General features: G+C 45.9%; 1 pseudogene; it reads right to left on the bottom strand.

The window, feature by feature from the left end:
- Nucleotides 1–464: 464 nt before the first annotated feature.
- LOC147729195 (small ribosomal subunit protein uS4 pseudogene) overlaps nucleotides 465–26400 on the bottom strand; it is a 56431-nt pseudogene continuing 30495 nt past the window's right edge.

Below are 26400 nucleotides of genomic sequence, written 5' to 3'. Positions count from 1 at the left end.
CACATGGACGAGCGGAAGATCAAGGCAGTAATTGACTGAGAATCCCCTGCGAGTATGAAGGAAGTCCAAAGTTTCATTGGATTCGCAAATTTTTACAGAAGATTTATCAGTGAATTTTCACAGAAAATACTCCCTCTCACATGATTACTTAAAAAAGGAATTCGATTTGAATGGACAGAAGAATCTGAAGAAGCCTTTAAGTCCTTTAGAGAAATTTCACCACAGCACCAATACTTCAACACGCAGACCCTTTGGAGCCATTTTACCTAGAAACTGACGCCTCAGATCGAGCAGTCGGGGGTGTTATCTCAATGGCATAAGTTAACTGGTCAGTTACACTCCGTCGCTTATAGATCAAGGAGGCTAACTCCCGTCAAAGTTAACTACACAATTACCGAAAAATAACTGTTGGCTATTAAGGATGCCTTTAAAGAGTGGTGACACCATCTTATGGGAGCGAAGCATCAAGTAACAGTTTTCACAGACCATCGTAATTTATAATTTTTAAAATCAGCCAGAACACTATCCAGGCTGGGCACTGAAAATCAGAAATGTCATGTGGAAAATCAGACCATTATTCCGAGTGCAAAGATTGTAGTGTAGTTCCTATTTTCCCTATAGGCCCTGCGCATTGGAATAACATAAACAGCAGTGTAGACGTAGGACTGCGGTCTTCTAGGTCTCTACTGACTATGTTAGACTTAATTTAGGTTTGCGCCAGCTAGCTCAGAGGTCACTGGAAACTTATTTGACTGAATAGGAAGTGATCAGCTTCCCTGGCTCAGACAAGAAGGGATTCAGCTTCCGACAACCGCATAAACATGACAACGTTGCTCCTCAGAATAAGAGTCAATCTCTAGAGTCGTGTGAAACCATAGCCAGCTATTTCACTCAGTCAGTTGTGCAGAATTACTTTTACCAGTATGCAGAGAATAGAGAGACGGGCGTTTTCAATAAAAGGTATTATTTATTGAACCGTCTTCCTTCTCATGCAAGAGAAATGAATTGCCACAATTGCAAGACTTGTTATTATAAAAAGTGCGTACAGTAAAAGGAGTATTACGAAATTATACTGTAAAAGCATTGATATGGTTTCTTAGTCATACAATAGTGAAAATGAATAAAATATATACATTCATATATACATTTGGCTAACATCCTCAACTGGTGCTTCTAAATATGCCTACCCCAATGTACCTGACCTAAGCCTAATACGTGGGAGGGAGTAAGTAAGTAGCAGTTTAAGTTTAAGTTGGTTTTGCCAAGGGTTTGCTTCAAGAATTCTCTCTAAGGGTTTAGTCAGCACCGTACCTCTGGAATAGAATGTTGGAGGTCTGGTATCTCCTCTCAGGACTCGATATTCCAGTCACCCGCAAGGGTAGGCTGGAAACGCCGGAGCTGGATTTTCTCGGCAGGAGAAAAGACAGCGTCTTTCTCAGCGCGTCAAGGAGGAGGGGCAGCGTCTGTGGGCATCTCGCATTTGCTGGGCTTTCTGCAAGGGACAGCTGTTCTGCTCCAGTATTCACCACCACCGTCGTGTTTGCTTAAGGCAACGTCGGTATTATTTATACCTGAAAGGTGCCGAGTTTGACATACGTTTTTGGACATAAGACGTCAATAAAGATGTCACTAAGAACTGGTCGTTCTTACAGTGCTCGCAGGAGTTCTATTAGTAGTCAAAACAAAGCAAGCGGGGCTTTCCCAGGTTGCTGGGGGTTTGAGCTGTCGAAAGAACTCTGTGTGTTATCTAGGAATCTGAAGGAAGTGGCTTCTACTATGTCATGTACTGTAATGAGCTGCAGAGACGAGTTACTAAAATATGGCTCTCATCGTTTATGCCATTATTGGGATATGTATTGATTATAGCCGTATAGGGGCATAAGGTCACAATATTGATTGGGGTCCTAGATAGAACACAACAAGATTATTGGTGTTACGACTTCAATGGACTTAGAGGAACACATTACTGTAGCAATGAGTCCAGAAGACATGCAAAATTGGGTCAGGGAAGAAGCCGGAAGAAAGATACTACATCAACTACCTTATCATAATGAAGCCTTGTATTTACCCATCAAAGAATTACAACAACAAATAATGCACGAGTGCCATGATGGTATGCTAGCTGGACACAAAGGAGAGGCCAAAACAGAAGAATTAATAAAAAGACATTACTGGTGGCCACACATGACTAAGGATATTAAGAAGTATGTAAAGTCATGTGAAAACTGCGCTCAGGGATATTCTGAACGGCAAGCTCCAAAGGGGTTGCTGCAACCTTTACCTAGTCCACCCTGTTCATGGCACACCGTCACCCTTGATCTCATTGTAGATTTACCCCTTAGTCAGGGATATAACACCATTCTAGTGGTAGTGGACACATTTTCAAAAATGGCACATTTCAAGGCCTTAAATGGGGTTCACACCACTAAGCAACTAGCTACCCATTTCAGTACACAAATAGTGAAGATACATGGGATTCCCAAGATTGTTATTTCGGACGGGGGATCACAATTCGTATCCCATTTATGGAAGGCCTTTATGGAAGGTTTAGGGATAGAAACCCGGTATTCTACCAATTATCATCCAGAAACAGATGGGCAAACAGAGAGAATAAATCCGTAATTAGAACAGTACTTGAGGTAATTTCTCCTGAAGCAAGATGGGAACTTGTCAGATTATTTGTGGGCAGCAGAGTTTGCCCACAATAATGCTAAAAATGTCTTCACAGGTTATTCGCAATTTTATATGAACTATGAAAGACATCCAAATTCGACAATTAAACAAACTGACCTTTCTGTTCCAGCAGTCAAAGAAGTAGTTTCTCACTTAAAACAGGTCCATCAAACTGCTTCACGAAATTTACAACAGGCTAAGAGACGGTATAAAGCTTATGCAGATAAAAAAAGATGTAAAGTAACTGCCTTAGTAAAAGGAGATAATGTCTGGTTAAGTACAAAAAACCTTAGGCTAAAGGGTAACAGAAAATTCCAACCAAGGTTTATAGGCCTGTTTCAGATTGAAGAAATGATAACTCAAGTCAATTATAGGTTGAAACTACTTACCAAATTGAAAATTCACCCAATCTTTCACGTTTCATTGTTAAAGAAGGCATCTACAGAGTTGCGCAGAAATTCACCCCCGAGACCAATCTAATTGGAGACGGGTACTGAATTTGAAGTAAAAGAAATTCTAGATTCGAAAAGATTAAAAGGAAAACTATATTACTTGATAGACTGGAAAGGATATGGACCAGAGGAACAATCTTGGGAGTTGGACACTGACGTTCATGCTCCATGGTTGGTTATATCTTTTCATCAAAGATTTCCTGTGACACCAAGGCTGAGAGGACCTCCCTTGTTGGGGGATACTGTCAGAACCCCAAAACGGGTTTTGGCGGTGATAAGCTCTGGTTGCAGTTTCACGAGTAAAAAAATGCCAGAAACCAACAACTGGATGGAGTTGGTCAAAAATCGGTACTCCAAGATGGCTACCGATTTCAGAAAAAAGAGTAGCGGTCTAGTTCTTTGCCCACAGGTGTTGGAAGATTAGGTGGTGCGCGAGCGTTCGAGGAAATGCGCACTTCACTGACGTATTACCGAGAAGAGCAGCTAATGAAGAGTCTCCATCAAAAGAAATATTATGGGCCTTATTTTTTCCATCGGGTTTATCTATAAACACTGAGTGCAGTTGCTAGAGAAGTCCGTGAGTCAGCGCACATTGTGTACCGTGATTAGATTTTCACGGAAGGATCGTAGCTGAGCGTATCTGAAGGAAATTGCCGTTTAGTCACCTCTAGAGTCAAGTGAGACTCTTCCTCTACCTCTACTCAGTTCCCTTCCCCGGTCCAATGTATTTCACTGTAAAAGAGGACAATCTGCGCGCCAGTGGCCAGTTTCCTTACAATACGTGCATTGGTCCTGGGACAGTTGACGTTGGGGTGGATGTGTCCCAGTAGTTGCGGGCATATAGTTATACTGTGGACCTCTACTTTTTCCTCCCCCTCTAATGCTCCAAAACATTGAACTTTTGGCACAGGCTAATCTGCTGAAAGTAGAACTATTCTTAAGAACAAGAAATTCTTTTTGAAAACTTCCTAGAGAAAATATTTGGCCTGGTCCTCAATACTATAACTATTGATAGGCTTTGTCATGCTATGAAATGGTCTTGACCTTTTTTCTGTATTTAAGATTCATTTCCATAAATGTAATTATATGATTCATTCAGTTTGCATTTTATGTACAATGCTTTATGCTTAGAATGACTTCACTTCCTTAAATGAGTACTGTAGAAATGCTCATTTTCTCGTGTACAACCAGTTCAAATGCATTTTCATTTATTTTGGGATGGGATTGTAAACACTAGCTTTAGATATGTTCAGTGCTTATACGTTTAGCTTTATTGAACTTAAGATTGTGGAGTGGGTGTTGCAAATGAATCTAGGACCCTAGCGTAAATTTTCCCGATTCATGCCCTTATATAGGTATACATTATCCAGCCCTTATATAGGCATAGAAATCAGTACCATATTTGGCCTGAGCCTTGCAGCTCAAATACGGCATGGCTACTACCACTAAGTTCTGAGAATCAAAAACGATTTCTTGGAAAAACCTGCCGTCAACAGCTAGGGACTTCCCCCTGCTTGAATATTGATTTATCCAAGAAATCCTGGAGTTTTCAAAGAATTGAGTCTTTGAGTGACGTTATTAAGTCCAATCATACGTCAAACTTGGCACCTTCAAGGTATAAATATGCCTAGGTTTACCCAGACAAACACAAAGTAGTTTGAAGCAGATTGACTAACTACTTGCCCGACGCCCTGCAGCAGCAAGTGCCGAAGGAAGCCGACCCTCCAGCTGACGCACTGAGAGACGCTGTCTTTTCTCTTGCTGAGAAATCCAGCACCAGTGTTTCCAGGCTACCCTTGCAGGTTGCTGGGAAATTGAGTCCTGAGAGAGAGATACAAGACCTCCTTCATTCTAAACCATGGTACGGTGCTGATTAGACTCTTAGAGAATTATTGGAATAGATTCTTGGCAAAGAATACTAAACTTAAGCTACACCTCACTTACTTCTTCCCTTGTACTAGACTTAGGTTAGGTACACCGGGGTAGGCGTATTTTAGAAGCACCAGTTCAGTACTTTTAGTTATTATTTTATCACTGTATGTATTATATGTTGTTTTATATGGCTTAGAAACCATACCATGCTTTTACACTACTACTTTATAATACTTTTCGTATTATATGCCCCACACTTTATAACCAGTATTACGATATTAGCAGTACATTCATTATGCTTGAGAAAGAAGACTGTTCAATAAATACTTTTATTGAAAACGCCTGTCTCTCTATTTTCTCAGCACCTCTGGTGAAACGAAGCATGCACGATTGACTGAGTAAAATAGTTATCTATTGTTTCCGCGACTCTAAAGATTGATTTCTTTTTCTTGGGAAACAGAGTTGTCATGTTTATGCGGTTGTCAGAAACTAATCCCTTGTTTATACGAGAAAGTTTCTAGTGACCTCTAAGCTAGCTAGCACTCCCAATTAAGTGTAATATATACGATAGAGACCTAGTCGACCTCAGTCCTACATCTAAATCTATAGTATATGAGCCTATTGGGAATATAGGAACTACACTACAAAGCAGTGATGGCTGTCAACTATACTTTTCTAGCTGGAATTGTGGCCTTTAGTTTTTTTACTATGTTACCCTGCAGCTCTAAAATAGCTTCTGCAGGCCTTTCACCTGGTTTTCTGTCCCTATCCATTGTCATCAAATCCTCCCACTTATGTTTGAACAAGGCCTCATCGTCAACTTTCCTTATGGGTCTCGAAGTATCAGGGGGCAGAATTAACCCAAAGAACTGATCTATGTCAGTCAGTGTCACCGTATAAGTGGTAATAACCTTGTCCAGCCCTTCGTAGAATCCCGTAGGATTCTTCCGGGGGTCAGGCAAGTCCTTTTAGAAAGCTAAGATGTCAGCTCGAAGCCACGGAGTGTAACCCAATTATATAACGTTCTGCTTTTGGCATCTGAACTATCCAGTCCCTCAGCAATACCTGTCCCTCGAGCAGGGACAAAGACTTGAGCTGCTTCCCTTATTGGTGCCATACGACCTCCATTACTAGTGGCTATTCCTCTTCCTCCTGGTCTCTCCTTAGACCCTCCATCATTTGTAGCGTGAGTGCTACCAAACTGTTGCTTTCCTCAACACTTCCTCGCCCCTCTGTCAACTTACAATATAATCCTCTAACATGGTCTGCTGGTGTCACTTCGTGGCATTTCTCATAAAGAGAGAATAAAGAGAGAATATTTCATAATCAAATTGTTGTAGGTAGTAACCCTTTTGAGGTGGTGCAGAGGCCTTATAGATAGCACAGATCTGGCTAGAGGTGAAAAGATCCTCCAGGCAGGTGCGAACTAGACCATCCAAGGCCTGTTTCTGTGCAGATCTAATGCAGGGTGTGTGGGATTGAGCAGAAGATGTGGTCTCTGGGTCAGATTGAGCAGGAGGGGGAGGGGGATCTGGAGGTAGGGGTTGGGCATTTTTGGAGGGTACATTTCCAACGGCCAGTCGTGGGATAGGATGGGGAGGGACATGGTACGGTGGTGGTAATTGATGGAGGAGAAGGTCCTCTTCATGAGGGTCTGCTCGCGCTAGTGGTATAGACGCACAGGATACTGACCAGATGCATTTAACCTGTGTTCTCTGTCTGCACATGCAAGGTTGGATGCAACTCTTTCCTGCTGTAATTCTATTAACGTCTGTTTATCGCTCTTTCGAGCCTCTTTCTGTAGCCTCGCCTGAGCCCTTCTCTCTCTTTCAGGCCCCTCTTTTACCATTGGCCTAGGGCGTCAAACATAGCTTGTCGTGACCTTTGTCTAAAGAGCTGTATTTCTACAGCCTCAATTTTGTGAGATTCAAAAGAACCATATATGGGCCACTGAGTCTCTTTATCCTTGGACGTGTATTAATGCCATAATGAACTATAAATTATGGGAGAAATACCGTATTTTATGGACATATCCTTACTTGCGATACCTTCCGTGGGAGCCGGCTGACTATCTTCCAAACACCCTTGATCGAGATGTACAACAACCAAATCATCATGCAAATTTACTACATTTGGGCATGTTTTTCTATGTTAAAAAATGTCTCTACAAATTTCTAGTTCGGACAAAAAGTCCACATTACCCGCCCAATATCACTTTTTGCAAAGAGTGACTTTTTACCGAAGAAAACCAGATGACCAAACAAATACCAAAAAGGTGTACTCTACCGGAATCCTTTGTCTCGTTCTCCAGGGGGTCTCTTTACTGCAAAGATCGTCCAAGTCTATCGGGGCCCGAGTCAGGACCAGAGCCACTTACGGGGGTCTTTTCAGATGTAGTGAGGTCGGGTGGAGCCTACGAGGACGAAGGTCTTTTTCGCGTAGGCATGCCCCACCACCATCCAATCAACTTCCTTGTTGGGACCCCTCGACCGGGCAGCTGCGTTCTTGATCAGCCCCACGTTTGGGCGTCACCCTATAGTCCAGGGGTTTGGAATACAAACTGAGACCAACACTGGAGCACGGAGAGAAAGGATATTAATTACAATCTCATGAGAGAGAAAGCATCAACAACAGACACCCATAGCTGTCTGAGGAGGCAGTCTTCCGAGTGCTTTGGTTCTGCACCTTATATACCCTTCATCCCCACCCTGTGCGTGCTAGGTGAACAATAACAAACACCAATAATTTACAGACAAGCAATGGTCGGTTTTGATACAATGAACAGGTGGTGGTTGTTTGGCTCCTGCAGGGCATAGGTGAAAAAATGCATGATTATATGTCAAACAAAGGTAAATCTGATAAGTAGCAGTGAGGCCCCTGCAGGATATAGGCAAAAATCTTTTTTATACAACAAGTAGAGTTCGATCTGATAAGTCCGCAGATGTTAGTTGTTGGACCCCTGCAGGGCACAGGCGAGAAGAATGATTACACAGCAAGCAGAAGTCAATCTGATAGGCCTGTAGATGCTAGCTGTTGGACGCCTGCAGGGCGTTATGTGTAGGGTGAGGACAATAAACATCTGAGAAACTCCCAGTCCGACTGGTTGAGCATAGGCTGGTCAGTTTGTGGCAGGCCAAAGCACGACCAGGGTGTGAGCATCCATGCAGGAATGTGGCAGGTCAAAAGTGAGCTCCAGAGTGTTGGTGATACAGAGAGAAGGTCAGTCATGTAGTGTATAGCACAAAAAGGCGGAGTGAATGGCTAGATAACAGATCTATTTTTCCACAACAGAACACCAACATCAGCTGTTTGTCACCTCTAAGTTGCCGTTATTTAAAAAAGATACCATCTGGAAGTCCATATTGGATAAGATCAACTGTGTGGCTCAATTTAAGAGGACAGTATCAGATTTGTAGAAATGCTGATATGACATCAAGTACAGGACAAAAAAGAAAATGGTGCAAAACCTAAATGCAGCATTGCAGACCAGAAGAGGGAGCACAGCACTCCAGGAGGAGCTAGATGCCCTGGACGAGCGGTTGGCGGCTGTCATCCCAGAGGAGGTGGTGGCAGGACCTCCAGGAAAATACAGTGCTGAGCATGAGGTACTGCAAGACACAAATGGTAAGTTGCACACACGGGCAATGCTGATAACAAGCTACTGTCGTGCAGTGCATTTAATAAGGTACCCGTCCTTACAAGCGACATGAGTTTGGCAAAGGGTAGTCATGTATGTCACTAACAGTGAAGTGACCCATAAATGCCTTGTACCCTGGACAGTCAGCTGTTGCCCACTCTATTCTAGATCCATCTTGTACACCACAATACATTTGTCAGAAGTGAAGTACCAGGCCACTGCTGCCCCTATGAATTGCTACATGTAGGTGTGTATACTACAGAACGGATTTGAACTACAAATCCAACAACTCACTGAAACAGACATAGGGCACTCATTTATGATGCCAGACCTGCACTATTGTGCCACAAGGATGTCACTTTTATCACGTACTGGTAGCACAATGTGCCACTGGCATATTTATAAAGTCACGTTACGTGGTTTTACACTGCCTTAAAAATGTGTCTTTCTTCCATGCAGAAAACTGCCTGAAAGGGGCATTCCATGGGTGTGGCTGGGGATGTTCCCAGCAACATCCTTGTCTTTTTGACAATGCCTCAGATTAATGAGAAGTTGCAACTCTGAGGCAGTGCAAAAAACCTTTGCCTCACCAGGGGAGGTGCAAGGGAGGCACAAAGAGGAGAAATATCTTATAATATCTATGTGTGCATCCTCATTCTATGTGTCCTCCATTTAGCTGTCATTGCTTAATTCCTCACTCTGCCACTTCAGAAATGCAACGCTGCACCATATTTACAAGGATATGGTGCAGTCTTGCATTTCCTACTGTGCTGGTGCTAACTTTAGCAGCTCGGAACAAAAGGGTTAGGTCCTTTATGTGGTGAGGGCTAGACCTAATATCAATAGTGAACAACACAAAGTACCCAAACCACAGTGACTCAATACGTTTTTTTGATACAGGGTAAGAAACCAATTTATTGTCGCTTCCCTAGACATCATTATTTTGTGTCAATCTATTTGTATTTTTTATATTTTCAAAGAATTGCTGACAGAAAAAGACATTGATTGCAAATATTTACAAGGCTAAACAAACTTTAACAAACATTAAGGGCAAAGACTATTTACACATTTAGAAACCATTATGTCACACATTAGAAAGTATTCTCACATCAGACATTAAATGAAACAATTATTGAAAAAATAATACAAACATTTTTATCACAAACAACAAAAAACTTGCAAACACTGAATGAGAGAAACTAGGGGTTGGGAGGATAGAATATAAGTAATTAAATGACTTATATATATTTTAATGCTGGACCAGCCAGTCCTAGCTTTTGTACAACAATGATACTTTTTATCTTCCAAACAACACTGCCGACGCGTTTCTAGACCAGACTGGAGTCATTGGTCTGTCATCAGGGCTGTATGTGTCTTGTATCTGTAGGATACAAAAGCAATGTTTTGCTTAGACTAATGTGTGGGCTCCTTATTACCATGAAGTAGCTATAATGATGGTGTGCGCTACCTACCAGGCCTGCTCAATGTAGAATTTCAGAGGAGGTCTTTTGGAGGTCCGTTTAAATGAATAGCATGGCCGAACAGAGAAGCCTAGAAAGATTTTAAGGATGTTTTTTTAATTACATGATTGATTCATTCAATATGCTAGTGGCTGGTTCAGTTTGGGGAAGTGAAAGCGTACCTTTTACTTTGGGTAGTGCCGAGTGCTGGCAGGACCCATTAGGAGCGGCATAACCATCAATTTGGATTCTGAGATATAGGAGAGATTGACATTCAGAGGCTTAGCGGCGTGCAAATGGTGTTTCACACTCGCTTGGAGACTTCGAAGAAAGGTTGCCTACCTTGATTTGATCTCTCGTTTGCGCATGAAAGGGGTTGTTAATTTCAGCGTTCGAAAGGGAAAAACAAAGCGCGACCTTAGTGGGATGTTCTTGCTAGTTCAGCGCTAGGCGAGCGCGTGTTAGTGCAAATTGGGCAAATACCTGTAGCTGGAGCTGCTGCTCTGTGCTGCTGGATTTGAATTTCTCTCAATAAAGATGGCCGCCACTGTTTCCTGTTTGTTATATGCAGAAACTGTGCTGATGCATTATGGGGCATGTAGTCCCATAAATCGCAATTACTTAAAAAAAAATTGTTATTGTCAGAAAAATCATGAGTAGGTGTTGGGCGTATTATCGTCAACACCTTATCGTAGTTTGGAAGTAATGGGTACATCACTCCCAAATATTTGATGTAGTGTTTGTTTTAAGGCAAAGAATGACTCTGCTGATGTGGTTATTCCTAAGCCCAAGAGCGACTTATTGGCGCAATGGAATCTCAAGCCTATCGAGGGCCACCACAAGTGTGGTAACTGCATCGCCTGCTCCAGCACAATAGAAGGCGACGAGTGTGTACATCATGCGATCAAGTGGTAGCACAAAGAATTTTCTAATTGCAGAACAAAGAACGTTGTGTACATGATTCTATGTACGTGCCAATTAACTTACATTGGAAAAAACAGTCTGCAAGTCAACCAAAGAATAAGCCAGCGCCGATCGCAAATTAAGAAAAAGGTGATGTCTGCTCCAATGGTGGAGCATTTCTGTGAGAAGTCCCACAATGAACAAGAATTCAAATGGTCTGTTCTGTACACTATGAATTCCAGGTCAAAATGCCATGACGTCGTGCGCGTTCTGTTACAAAAGGAAGCGTATCTGATTTTAAAATTTAAATAGTCTTTGCCTTTAATGTTTGTTAAAGCTTCTTTAGCCTTGTAAATATTTGCAATCAATGTCTTTTTCTGTCAGCAATTCTTTGAAAATATAAAAAATACAAAATGATTGACACAAAATAATGGTGTCTAGGGAAGCGACAATAAATTGGTTTCTTACCCTGTATCAAAAAAACGTATTGAGTCACTGTGGTTTGGGTACTTTGTGTTTTTAACTTTAGCAGCTCAGCACCAAAACAGGCACCGTGCAAGGGTGTCTGCACCGTGAAAGGGTGTCTGTCTGCAGGGGAGTATTGTTTATGGGTAGGAAGGTGGAAAACTGAGGTAGCAGAGTGTCAGCTGGATGAAAGGGTCCAGGACAGTGGGGAGGAATGATGAGAAGGATGGCTGAGAAATTCTAGCCACTGTGGTAACTGTTATTTGGAAGGAGCCTGGCGCTTGCATATGTAACTCCGCCGGGATTATTGCCTGTGGAGGTATGTTGCTAGGCCTGTTGCTTTTGACCTCTAGCTTTGGAGCAATTAGTTGTAGTAAGGTTACTATGGTCTGCTTCTTGAGGTGATAAAGAGTGATGATCTCCTCCTCCCTGAGGTGTCTCAGAGTGCTCCTTTGGCCAAATGTGCACTCCTTTCTCCTGCGTTTTCTTTGGGGGGGTGAAGGAGAGCATGAGGAGGGTGGTTGTGGTGGGGTGGAGGGTGGTGGTTGTCTCCGTCTGGCTCCTAGTCGCAGAATTACTACCTCTATGGTGTAGTTATAGTTGCAGCACTGTCCACTCCAATGTATCCTATATTTTGCAGGCGCAGTGGTTTGATGTAAGCAAAAATCTGTGCCACTGAAGCCGAGGATGCGCCACTTTGTGAAAAGTCATAAATATCGATTCAACACTTTTGCGCATGTATTTACGAAGGAATGCCTACCTTGCATAATTAAACACTTACGTGATGCAGTCCATTCTGACGCAGTGTCTACTTCACGCAGGGGTGGGGAAAGTGAGCATCTTCAAAGATGCGTCATCACATAGATATGGAGTAGGACTTGCGCCGTCAATGCAGCAACGTTTTTTACACACTGGAGGCACAACCTCTTAATAAATAAGCCCCTTCTTTGGGATCTTGTTAGCAGAATATGGGATTTTACTCTCTTCTATCATTACAGCCAGCTTGGATTATGCAGTAGCCCTGAGCTAGAAACTTTCCATGATTTTGGGAGGTGTATCACATTCTGTCAGGAAAAGGTGGCTATGATTATTGTACTAGTTCATAGCAGTAAGCTCTAGGTTATACACCAAGGCTGATGAGGAGTTGTGGCTACACACCTTCAGTATGAAGATTTGTTAAAAGTTACCATTGGTTTGAAGTGTAGGATGAGGGTTATGAGGGTGGCTAGTTCTTCAATCCTTAGGAATTTTGGATGGCTTGAGATTGGATGTGAGGATTAGGACTTGGGAAGATATAGAATCTTGAGATGAGATGGTGTTAGTGTAAATAATACATTTCAACATGAAGAGGGGCGTTTCCCCCGGTGTGAGTCTCTGGGTTAGCTTGTGGTTGTTTTTCACCAGGCGATAATAGTAATACTGCCTTCTGTTTACCTCCAACTACCAATTGACCATTGTCTTTTGTTTACTACCTACCAACAGGGAGATTCTGAAAGCTCCAGAGGATGCAAACACAGCTAAGGATGGCGCAGTAAGTGTACCTAATCACATTATTATGCTAGTTTACCAGTTTAACTATTTGACGCTTATCACCTTGCCTGACTGATTGACTAACTGAGGCATCTTACGTGAGAGGTAATCATTCTAACTAATGGTTTAACCAAAGAAAGAGTGTTTTACTAGTGCAGAGCAATACACAGAACTAGACATGCTACTGTACTATCTAACTGCTATTTAGATGTTATTTTATAGGTAATATGATGACCATCCACAAATTACGCTCTTGGGTCTTATTGCCTAGGAGATCATTATGTGTATATATTATGTTGATGGCCTCTTAACCCAAAGCTATAGCATCAGTGAAGAAACAGACCTACCTTCAAAGGTCCTACAAGCAGAGCTGGATAGCTTCAATGTATGTATTATTAAGCAGCCATCATCTCCAATCCCTAGCAGCCGGAGCTCAAAGGGCCGGATTCACAGAACTAACTTAAGCCAGAATTCTAAACTTACTACTTTTGGTATTCACAGAAGGCATTTAGTAGTAAAGTTAGGATGTTGTCTTCAGTCTGTATAAAGTCTGTCTTAACTCTGTCCTAAGTCTGTCTTCAGTCTGTCTTAAGTCTGTCTTAAGTCTGTCCAAGTTTGTTTTAAGTTTATCTTAAGTTTGTCTTAAAACTGTCTTAAGTCTGGCTCAAGTCAAACTAAAGACAAAATCCTAATTTTACTACTACTAAATGCCTTCTGTGAATAACAAAAGTAGTAAGACAAACTTAGGACAGACTTAAGACAGACTGTAGACAAACTTAGGACAGACTGAAGACAGATTAAGTCAGACTTAAGACAAACTAAAGACAAACTTAGGACTGACTTAAGACAGATTTAAGACAGACTTAAGACAGACTTAAGACAAAATCCTAACTTTACTACTACTAATTGCTTTTTGTGAATACTATGGGCCATATGTATCAACATCCTGATTTGCGATTCTCAAATAGCGATTATTTAGAAATCGCTATTTGAGAATTGCTAATAGGGATGTATGTAAAAAATCACAATTTTTTAGCGATTTCTTAATGTTCCTAATTGCGATTTGCAAATTACGAATCGCAATTAAGGAATATTTTCCTATTCATTTCTATGGGCCAGGATTTCAATTTGCGATACGCAATTTGAGAATCGAAAATTGAGAATAATTTCAAGGGTGCAAGGGTGTCATAAGTACACCCTGATGCACCCCTGAAATGTACATGTGTACGCATGTGGCGCACATACATGCCCTAAGGGCATGTATGTGCGCCACATGGCACCTTTACAAATGCCCAAAAGTGCATTTGTGAAAGAAATCGCAATTTACCACCAACTGCAAATTGGTGGTAATTTGCGATTTCTTAATGAGAGATCGCACAACTTGGGTGCTTCTTACATTGCATTTAAGGAATCGCAAAATTTGTGATTCCTTTAATGCAATCGCAAAATAAGGAATCGCAAATTTTTCGATTCCTTATTTTTCCTTATTACATACCATTTGGCAAAATTGCATTTGCAAACGCTGAAATTCTGCGAATTTCGGCGTTTGCGAATGCAATTTTGCTTGATACATATGGCCCTAAAAGTAGTACGTTTAGGATTTTGTCTTAAGTTAGTTCTGTGCATCGGGCCCAAGATCAACAACCCTTACAGAACCTATGCTTAGGTTTCTCACCTTTTCCAAGAGCACAAGTGTCAAAGCTGAGAAAACATCCCAAAAACGATATTATACTCCAATTTTGATGCCAATGTTATTGTTGCGCCTGTAGGAGAGTAGGGTCTGCAATCCTATGATCACCCAGATTTTTTGCTTTTGTTTCACTGGTTTACGACTTTCTCTGGCTGTGGGCCTGCCAATCAGACCCACAGCCTGGCTGTTCTCTTTCTAAATTACGATATGTACCCTAGGTGCATTTACCAATTGGTACTGGGCCACCTTATCAGACCCTGTAACTCAGGGCATAGGTGTACCCAGGGCCTGCCAGGGGCTGCAGCATGTATTATGCCACCCTTGGCTGGCCACCTAAATTTGACACAACTGGCTGCATGACAGCTGGGGCGAAGTCGTGTAATCACCCTTTGCTTTAGATATAGTAGCCCTATATCTAACCATACAATGGACACCCGAGTTCCTATCAGTCACTCCTATGGCAGGCCTTGACAATCCTGAAGGCAGAGTGCATGGGCTCGTGTGAACTGTGTTCTGGCCCGAGCCGAGCCGGTTGCAGCTTGCGGAGAAAAGACCCAATGGCTGTTCCATGATAACGCGTACCACATCGGTAACTTCGGTGTCGCGTTATCAAGACATGTCGAGTAAGGTGTCATACGAATCGGGGTGCTGCCCTCTCACCAACCCTGGCGACGAGGTTAGCATCCCGCCCTTCTAGAGGGACACGACATGTACGTAACTGTGAACCCCGGTTAAAGTTAACGAAAGCCTCAGCTCCACAAAATGGATGCTGCCACCACAGACACGAGTCTGACCTCCTGCTGCTGGGAGTCCTTCCAGCGAGGAGCGCTTGGACAAAGGGTTTCCTGTCGAGGGCGGTGTTCGCACTGTCCCAGACAGGGTTTGTGTATTCTGGGTAGGTAGGGCTTTTGCAAGAAGGTGACTGCGGAGTGGCACCCCGGTGCTCACTACGCATCTGCCGGTTAGAACCAGTTCCAGGGGCGACAGCCCTGGCCTGGGGAAAGTCCGGCAGGGGAGAGGGGTGTAACTACCCCCCTTCCTGGTCCCACCCTTAGGGCAGGACCTAGTCATGTACCCGCCCCTTTCTTTAGGATAAAGGCCGGAGCGGGGACCCTTCCAAATTAGATCATCTTTGAATCAAGAATACTTTCTACGAAAGGACTTCAAGACTCTTCTCAAGATTTCTCCCTTGTGGCTAAGGAGTAGTCACCCTGCATCAGCGGGCACCATCTAAGAACTCTGCGGTTTGCTGTAAGTCCTTCCTCAAGGAATCCGACGGCCCAGCTCGACGAGAACCGGCTCCCTGGCACCTCTGACCTCTACCCACGTCATCAGCTCAGCTGTGACCTGTGGGTGCGACGAGACCTCGAGGGACCGGCCATCATCAGAACCTGCACACTCTTAAAACCAGCACGACCATCGAGGTAACTCTCTGGTGAGTGCTCTGGGGTCCGAGAAGCCCCGACCCTGAGCCGCTCCAGCACCGAAGTGCAGTCTCCCAGCATCTCCACGATCTGCGTGGGGCCCTTCTGCTCGCTGCTCAGCACGTTGTCTGGTCACTAGCCGCTGGCTTGTGCCCTTCTGTGACGACATCCGAGAATCATCACTGCTGGTCTGGTTGCTCCAGACTGGCCCTTGCTTCCATCTTTGCGAGAAGCACCCCGGACCCTCCTGGTCCACTCAAGACGCCATCTTAGGCCCACCACGTGGCCCTGAGATCTGCCAAGGCTTGTTGCCCCATCCTGGGCCCAGCGACGCCGACAGCATCATCCTTCGTGGGACAGCTCGCACCTCCACCGTGGTCGCCGACAACGCCTCCTGGTCCGTGAGACTGCAGAGCCTAGCGTCGCCCACTCACCTGGTCGAGGTGACGGCCAACCGGTGCCTTCCTGGTACCCTCTGACTACTGGCTAGTAGTACGAACTTGGTCCCCTCTGCTTTCAGGTTTCATCAATCTCCGATCCAGGCTTGGATCCCTACAAACTATTCATCACTGGTCGCCGGCCAGCAACTCCTTTTCTTCCGGCTCCTGGCTCGTCAGCGAAGACCCCGACGCCTGTAAGACTTGTGCAGCCGCAGCCCTCGTGGCTAGGTAACTCGGCATTTCGGTGCCTGCATAGCCTCCTTACTCTAGGGTCCCGAGTCCCTCGCTTCCGACTTGCCTTAACCTTTCCGTGTCCTCGGACACTTGTTTAAACGTGCACTTGAAGTATTTGCTAAAGAGATTTGGTTGTGCTTAGTACCCTGTCCTCATAAAGAGTACAGGGCTGTTGTGATTCTTAATAAATATACTGTTTATTTTCATAACACTTGTGTGGTGTCCTTTCACTGGGTGTTCAAGGGGTACATGTGTGGTAAACAGCTAGCTTAACGCGCCCTCTCGAGTCTTTAGCCTTAGACTGCTCGTATCCACGCTACTAGGATAGCTGGTCTATAGGTTGACTTACAACCAAACACCATAAGGGTCGTTGGAACGATACATAGCGGTCGCTAGAATAGCGAACGTTGCATATCGGGCCAACTTCTCACATTGGTGAGCAGCGGTTGGGATTTGAGCTTGCTGTTGTTTTACCACACGTATCCTAAGAATATCTTGTTGAAAGATCGCACAAGTACTGTTAGTACATATAACTAAAAGCTTAGAATACTCTGAGTTCTACTGAACCAGCTGTTGTAGCTCCTCAAGGCTTAGCACACCTTGGCTACAACTCTTAGCAAGGGAACAGTAGGAAAACACATAGTGTAGGTAGGTGCATCACTTACACCACACTAGAAGCAGTATGTCGGGCCAAGGAGGAAACTCTGAGTCTCCCCTTGTGTCAGTTGACCCTCCACAGGTCATCCCTTCAGGATATACTGTGCTGAGCTTCAAGGAGTTAAGACGACTGTGTCACTCCAGGAAGATTCAGCAGGGGTCTAACCCCACAACGTCCTTTCTGATTGGTCTCTTGGAGACTTATGATGCCAGGAGAGCTGAGAAACTTCGTAGCTCCTCTAATCCAGAAGGAGACATGCCTCCCCTCGAGGGAACCCGGGACGATCCTGACCTCATCCACCTCGCAACTGAGAACGAAGATGGGGAGGAGGATGAGGATGAGGATCTCTCTGGGGATGAGGCAGATAAGGGACAGGTAGAAGTCGTCAGACTAACACGGTCCAACTTAAGCAAACATGATAGTGGTACTGGGGGAACCCCGGCGCTACTGTCAGGTCCGCTTAACATGGGGAATGGACGAGCCAGATCTCTGTCAAGAGGCTCTGGCAGATCCCTTCATACCAATGGCTCTCACAACTCTTCTCAAAGAGGGATGACGTCCCCTCGGAGGAGAGTGTACGAAGCGAAGGAAAGAGCAGCTAATCTGAGGATCGAAAGGGAAGAACTTGCCCTGGCCAAGGAAAAGCTTGCTTTTGCTAGAGAGCAACAGTTAAGTGGGGTAGTCCCCACTGGTGGCAGCAATGTACCTAGTAATAGGGAAAAGAGTTTCGATACGAAACACCTTGGGAAGATAGTGCCCCCCTTTAAACAAGGGGACGACATCCACAAATGGATTACTGCTTTGGAGAGGGCCTGCACTGTGCAGGGTGTTCCCCAGAGTCAGTGGGCAGCTATCTTGTGGCTCTCCTTTGAAGGAAAAGGAAGAGACAAGCTCCTCACCACAAGGGTAGAGGATGCTAATAATTACCAGGTCTTGAAGAATACACTCGTTGAAGGGTTCGGCCTAACCACTGAGCAGTACAGGGTGCTGTTCAGGGATACCCAGAAAACGCAGTCTCAAGATTGGTCTGATTTTGTCGATTGTGCCACTAAGGCTTTTGAGGGCTGGTTGCTGGGCAGTAAGGTTACTGATTACGCAGGATTGTATAATTTGATGATGAGAGAACAAATTTTAAACAATTGTCAGAACCAGTTGTTGCATCAGCATCTTGTCGACTCGGATCTGACCTCTCCCCAAGAATTGGGAAAGAAGGCAGACAGATGGGTTCGTACGAGAGTTAAACAGAACCAGGGCCAGAATCAAGGTGGTCAGAAGAAAGCAGACCAAAAGGGTAAAGATTCTAAGGGGGAACAAAATGACCAGAAGTCTTCGACAGGTCCCCAACAACCCAAAGAGGGTGGGGGTCAGGCTCCCCAAAAGAAGAAAGAAGGCCAATCCAAAAGATGGTGCCAGTACTGTAAAAGTAAATCTCACTGGTTTAGTGAGTGCACCAAGAAAGGAGGAGGGCAGACTCCTGCCACTGCAGCCCCTAAGGCACCTGTGCCCCCTAGTACAGTCAGCAGTGGTAGTGCGCCTCCCAAGGGTTTAGTAGGGTTAACCCTGGGTTCTGAGGGGCGTGACAACTTAGTTGGCACACTCACTCAGGCTGTCCTTGTCAGTACAGGGGACGTAGACGTGTCCCCTGACGTAAGCCCCAATACTTTGGGCAAATACCGACAGACGCCTTTCATAAATGGAAAGATGGCTCAGGCCTATAGGGACACTTGTGCCAGCGTCACCATGGTGACGCCTAACTTTGTGGACCCTGGACAGATCATGCCAGGTACAGAATTCCTGGTGACCAATGCAAGCAATGTCACTACCAATCACAGTATGGCAATTGTAGCTTTCTCCTGGGGAGGGGTAACTGGCCAAAAGAAGGTTGTAGTTAGTCCAGACCTCCCAGTGGATTGTTTGTTGGGCAATGATTTGGAGTCGTCACAATGGTCAGAAGTGGAGCACCGGACTCACATGGAAATGTTAGGTTTGCCAGCACATGTGTTCGCTGTGACTAGGTCACAGGTCAGGAAATGCCCCACTGAACAGGTGCTGGATCCTGGAACAACGGACCAGACACCTCCCAAGAAAAAGAGCAGTAGGGTTAAGGCTGCGCCTTCCCCCTTGCCTCAGGTCGTGGATCAAGTCTCAGAGGAGGCTGACCTACAGGAATTGAGGGAAACTGAGCCTAGGGAGTTCGAACTTGATCAAGTTGAATTCTTGGGCTCAGGGGGACCCTCAAGGGAAGACCTGGGGAAGGACCAGTTAGACTGCCCTTCTCTTGAACCCCTCAGACAGCAGGCTGCTGCTGAGGCTGCTGGGAACGCCACAGGTACCCACAAGGTATACTGGGAAGATGGACTCCTGTACACTGAGTCAAGAGACCCCAAGCCTGGCATGACCAGGAGGCTGGTCGTCCCCTTGTCTCAGCGTGGTTTCCTCCTTACCTTGGCCCACGAGATTCCCTTAGCAGGTCACTTAGGCCAGACGAAAACGTGGGACAGGCTTGTCTCACACTTTCACTGGCCTCACATGAACGAAGATACCAAGGAGTTTTGCCGCTCCTGTGTCACTTGCCAAGCCAGTGGTAAGTCAGGTGGCACGACAAAGGCCCCCCTTATACCAATGCCTGTGGTGGGGGTGCCCTTTGAACGGGTGGGGATCGACATCGTCGGTCCCATGGAACCACCGACAGCATCATGGCACAAGTTTATACTGGTGGTAGTGGATCATGCCACCAGGTATCCTGAAGCTATTCCCCTTAGGACCACTACAGCACCTGTTGTGGCAAGAGCCCTAGTTGGAGTATTCTCCAGAGTGGGCTTCCCTAAGGAGGTCGTCTCCGACAGAGGTGCAAACTTTATGTCGAGCTACTTAACTGCTATGTGGAAGGAATGTGGTGTCAACTACAAGTTCACTACACCCTATCATCCACAATGCAATGGGCTTGTTGAGAGATTCAACAGGACCCTAAAAGGGATGATTCATGGACTACCGGAAAAGCTTCGGCGTAGATGGGACGTCCTGATCCCCTGCCTCTTGTTCGCCTACAGAGAAGTCCCACAGAAGGGGGTTGGCTACAGCCCTTTTGAACTTTTGTACGGGCATCCTGTAAGAGGACCCCTGTGTTTGGTGAAGGAAGGATGGGAGAGACCTCTCAAAAAGCCTGCAGCCAACATAGTGGACTATGTGCTTGGCCTCCGTTCGCGGATGGCTGAGTACATGGAAAAGGCATCTGAAAACCTTAAGGCCAGCCAAGAACTCCAAAAAGCTTGGCATGACCAAAAGGCTGTCTTGACTGTTTATCAGCCCGGACAGAAGGTGTGGGTGTTGGAGCCAGTGGCCCCAGCAGCACTCAAGGACAAATGGTCCGGGCCCCACACCATCCTGGAGAAAAAGGGAGAGGTCACCTACCTGGTCGACCTGGGAACTCCCCGGAGCCCCCACAGGGTGCTTCATGTCAACAGGCTAAAAGCATATGTCGACAGGAAGGACATGAGTTTGTTCATGGCCCTAGATGAGGGACAGGAAGAGGAGAGTGACCCTCTCCCCGACCTGCTCACTCAGAATCCTGACGATGGCTCGGTAGACGGTGTTGTCTTTTGTGGCAGCCTCTCCGAACATCAACAGAGCGACTGTAAACAGGTTCTTCAGTCGTTCCGACATCTGTTTTCTCTGACACCCAGTCAGACCGATTGGTGCACCCATGAGGTCGACACTGGTGACAGCTTGCCCGTAAAGAGTAAAATCTACAGGCAGCCTGATCACGTTAGAGACTGCATCAAAAGTGAAGTGCAGAAAATGTTGGAGCTGGGAGTCATTGAACCCTCGGATAGCCCTTGGGCTAGTCCCGTAGTTCTAGTGCCGAAGCCTCACACCCAGGGTGGTAAGAGAGAGATGAGGTTTTGCGTAGACTACAGGGGTCTCAATGCAGTCACTAAGACTGACGCCCACCCAATACCAAGGGCAGACGAGCTTATCGATAGATTGGCTTCGGCCAACTACTTAAGTACGTTTGACCTGACAGCTGGGTATTGGCAAATCAGGTTAGCTGAGGACGCCAAGCCTAAAACCGCATTTTCAACCCCTGGTGGGCATTATCAGTTCGTGGTGATGCCCTTTGGTCTGAAAAATGCACCTGCCACCTTCCAACGGTTGGTGAATCACGTCCTTACTGGGCTGGATGACTTCTGTGCGGCGTATCTTGACGATATTGCTGTCTTTAGCTCCACCTGGGAGGATCACCTGGTCCACCTGCGGAAGACGTTAGAGGCGCTGCAAGCAGCAGGCCTCACTATCAAGGCCACCAAGTGCCAGATAGGGCAGACACAGGTTGTATACCTGGGCCACCTTGTAGGTGGAGGCCAGGTTCAGCCACTGGAGAGCAAGATACAGTCAATCAGGGACTGGGCTCCTCCAACCACCCAGACTCAGGTTCGAGCTTTCTTGGGCCTGACTGGTTACTATAGGAAGTTTGTCAGGAACTATGGTTCCATCGTGACACCATTAAACGAACTGACAAGTAAGAAAATGCCAAAAAAGGTTCAGTGGACAGCGAGCTGTCAAAAAGCATTCGATGACCTAAAGCAGGCCATGTGCACGGCGCCTATCCTCAAGAGTCCGGACTACTCCAAACCAATCATTGTCCAAACAGATGCTTCTGAGTTGGGTGTGGGAGCTGTTCTTTCTCAACTGAATTTTGATGGTCAAGACCAGCCCATTGCTTTTATAAGCAGAAGGCTGACCCCTAGAGAGAAGAATTGGTCAGCTATTGAGAGGGAGGCCTTTGCTGTGGTTTGGGCCCTGAAGAAGCTGAGGCCATACTTGTTTGGCACTCACTTCAAGATTCAGACCGACCATAAGCCCCTCTTGTGGCTAAATCAGATGAAGGGTGAAAACCCCAAACTGCTTAGGTGGTCCATTTCCCTACAGGGGATGGACTTCACAGTGGAACATAGACCTGGTACTGATCATGGCAATGCCGATGGGCTCTCCAGATATTTCCACTTAGAACAAGAAGACTCACCTGGTCAAGGTTAGCTAGTTGTTCCGACGTTTGGGGGGGGGTCATGTAGGAGAGTAGGGTCTGCAATCCTATGATCACCCAGATTTTTTGCTTTTGTTTCACTGGTTTACGACTTTCTCTGGCTGTGGGCCTGCCAATCAGACCCACAGCCTGGCTGTTCTCTTTCTAAATTACGATATGTACCCTAGGTGCATTTACCAATTGGTACTGGGCCACCTTATCAGACCCTGTAACTCAGGGCATAGGTGTACCCAGGGCCTGCCAGGGGCTGCAGCATGTATTATGCCACCCTTGGCTGGCCACCTAAATTTGACACAACTGGCTGCATGACAGCTGGGGCGAAGTCGTGTAATCACCCTTTGCTTTAGATATAGTAGCCCTATATCTAACCATACAATGGACACCCGAGTTCCTATCAGTCACTCCTATGGCAGGCCTTGACAATCCTGAAGGCAGAGTGCATGGGCTCATGTGAACTGTGTTCTGGCCCGAGCCGAGCCGGTTGCAGCTTGCGGAGAAAAGACCCAATGGCTGTTCCATGATAACGCGTACCACATCGGTAACTTCGGTGTCGCGTTATCAAGACATGTCGAGTAAGGTGTCATACGAATCGGGGTGCTGCCCTCTCACCAACCCTGGCGACGAGGTTAGCATCCCGCCCTTCTAGAGGGACACGACATGTACGTAACTGTGAACCCCGGTTAAAGTTAACGAAAGCCTCAGCTCCACAAAATGGATGCTGCCACCACAGACACGAGTCTGACCTCCTGCTGCTGGGAGTCCTTCCAGCGAGGAGCGCTTGGACAAAGGGTTTCCTGTCGAGGGCGGTGTTCGCACCGTCCCAGACAGGGTTTGTGTATTCTGGGTAGGTAGGGCTTTTGCAAGAAGGTGACTGCGGAGTGGCACCCCGGTGCTCACTACGCATCTGCCGGTTAGAACCAGTTCCAGGGGCGACAGCCCTGGCCTGGGGAAAGTCCGGCAGGGGAGAGGGGTGTAACTACCCCCCTTCCTGGTCCCACCCTTAGGGCAGGACCTAGTCATGTACCCGCCCCTTTCTTTAGGATAAAGGCCGGAGCGGGGACCCTTCCAAATTAGATCATCTTTGAATCAAGAATACTTTCTACGAAAGGACTTCAAGACTCTTCTCAAGATTTCTCCCTTGTGGCTAAGGAGTAGTCACCCTGCATCAGCGGGCACCATCTAAGAACTCTGCGGTTTGCTGTAAGTCCTTCCTCAAGGAATCCGACGGCCCAGCTCGACGAGAACCGGCTCCCTGGCACCTCTGACCTCTACCCACGTCATCAGCTCAGCTGTGACCTGTGGGTGCGACGAGACCTCGAGGGACCGGCCATCATCAGAACCTGCACGCTCTTAAAACCAGCACGACCATCGAGGTAACTCTCTGGTGAGTGCTCTGGGGTCCGAGAAGCCCCGACCCTGAGCCGCTCCAGCACCGAAGTGCAGTCTCCCAGCATCTCCACGATCTGCGTGGGGCCCTTCTGCTCGCTGCTCAGCACGTTGTCTGGTCACTAGCCGCTGGCTTGTGCCCTTCTGTGACGACATCCGAGAATCATCACTGCTGGTCTGATTGCTCCAGACTGGCCCTTGCTTCCATCTTTGCGAGAAGCACCCCGGACCCTCCTGGTCCACTCAAGACGCCATCTTAGGCCCACCACGTGGCCCTGAGATCTGCCAAGGCTTGTTGCCCCATCCTGGGCCCAGCGACGCCGACAGCATCATCCTTCGTGGGACAGCTCGCACCTCCACCGTGGTCGCCGACAACGCCTCCTGGTCCGTGAGACTGCAGAGCCTAGCGTCGCCCACTCACCTGGTCGAGGTGACGGCCAACCGGTGCCTTCCTGGTACCCTCTGACTACTGGCTAGTAGTACGAACTTGGTCCCCTCTGCTTTCAGGTTTCATCAATCTCCGATCCAGGCTTGGATCCCTACGAACTATTCATCACTGGTCGCCGGCCAGCAACTCCTTTTCTTCCGGCTCCTGGCTCGTCAGCGAAGACCCCGACGCCTGTAAGACTTGTGCAGCCGCAGCCCTCGTGGCTAGGTAACTCGGCATTTCGGTGCCTGCATAGCCTCCTTACTCTAGGGTCCCGAGTCCCTCGCTTCCGACTTGCCTTAACCTTTCCGTGTCCTCGGACACTTGTTTAAACGTGCACTTGAAGTATTTGCTAAAGAGATTTGGTTGTGCTTAGTACCCTGTCCTCATAAAGAGTACAGGGCTGTTGTGATTCTTAATAAATATACTGTTTATTTTCATAACACTTGTGTGGTGTCCTTTCACTGGGTGTTCAAGGGGTACATGTGTGGTAAACAGCTAGCTTAACGCGCCCTCTCGAGTCTTTAGCCTTAGACTGCTCGTATCCACGCTACTAGGATAGCTGGTCTATAGGTTGACTTACAACCAAACACCATAAGGGTCGTTGGAACGATACATAGCGGTCGCTAGAATAGCGAACGTTGCATATCGGGCCAACTTCTCACAGCGCCTACCAATGACAACGTAAATGCAGCACCACCCTAGTGGCTTTATGTACACATGAATGTTCCAGTGAATCCTTATTTAATAGTGCCAGCTACGAACTGGACCAAAGCCAAGTACACGTGGAGTTAGTAATGTTAGGTCATGCACAGAATGAGGAGTTATCACATGAGTCTGACATACACTAAGTAACTGAGGGGTGTATTTACAAGGGATTGGTGGTGCGTTGTGTAAAGCACAAAATGCTCCACCCTTCCGAAAACGCAGGGATGAACCATATTTACAAAGATAGGGCACATCCCTGCATTTTCCCTAGTACTAGCGCTAGATTAAGCTGCTTAGCACCAATACAAGCACCCTTGCACCATAGTGCAAGGGTGTCTGCATTGAGGGAATGAATATTTATGTGCAGGAAGGTGTCCCTTCTGCACATAAACAAGCATGCATGTCGTTTTGCTGTTTTTATGTGTGCAGCATAATGTAGTGCACATAGAAACTTCAAAAAACGGGGAGACATAGAGCATTTCTCATGTAAAGACCAGGTTTTGCCTAGTCTTAATTTTGGCATTGCCTGTAGGAAACTGGCTCTATAAATACTACACCAAAATGAGGTATAGTGTGTATAGAGACAAAGTGACCCCAGAGGTAGGCAGCGGTAAAAGTTAGATAGAGCCTTTTTCTCTATTTATGGTAGAGTGGAGGCAGTATCTGAAGACAGTGTTAAGCATTTGATGTACACACTCAGTCAACAAATGAATTGCATGCTTTTCCCCTTACGTATTTGTGCTTATTGTTTATCTTTCTTGACGTTACAAGTTACTATGTTGCCATGCTCTAATAACTGTGTAGCCTTTGTAACGATGTAACCTGTAACTATGATCTGATGCTCATGTAAAGCGCTCTGATACCTCCGGATCTAGCCAGCACTATATAAAACCTTTAAAATAAATAAATACATATATACAGTTGTTTATTTTTAGAACCAAGCCAGCCTGGCACAGGTAAGCATAAGATACTATTCAGTAATGAGTTGCTGAATATAGAACAGTTTGAAAGTGCAATAGAACTTGTAGTTTGTTTGATTTACAGGGGATGTAGCAGATTGCAACACTTAGCAAATACAGTACATTGGAATTCATAGTTTTTTTAGTTATTTTTTACGTTACTTTTCTAACTCAGGGCTGGATACCTAGATTCAGCATTGGGACATTCCCTGTAAAGAGGGAAGTAATTATGTTTGGGTTATTCAATAGAATTGATTTTTAAAGAATATCTTTAGATTTCAAAACTACTGAACGAACTCCACAACACCATAACGGCTACACTGAAAACAGGGAAGTTTGGTATCAAACTTCTCAGCACATTAAACCGACACTGATGCCTGTGTGGGATTCAATATAAAATGCACAACAGAGGGAACTTAGAGATGCCCCCAGGAACTC

Source organism: Lissotriton vulgaris, chromosome 2_2 (assembly GCF_964263255.1).
Source record: "Lissotriton vulgaris chromosome 2_2, aLisVul1.2, whole genome shotgun sequence".
NCBI lineage: Eukaryota > Metazoa > Chordata > Amphibia > Caudata > Salamandridae > Lissotriton > Lissotriton vulgaris.
This window is presented reverse-complemented; position numbering and strand designations above follow the sequence as displayed.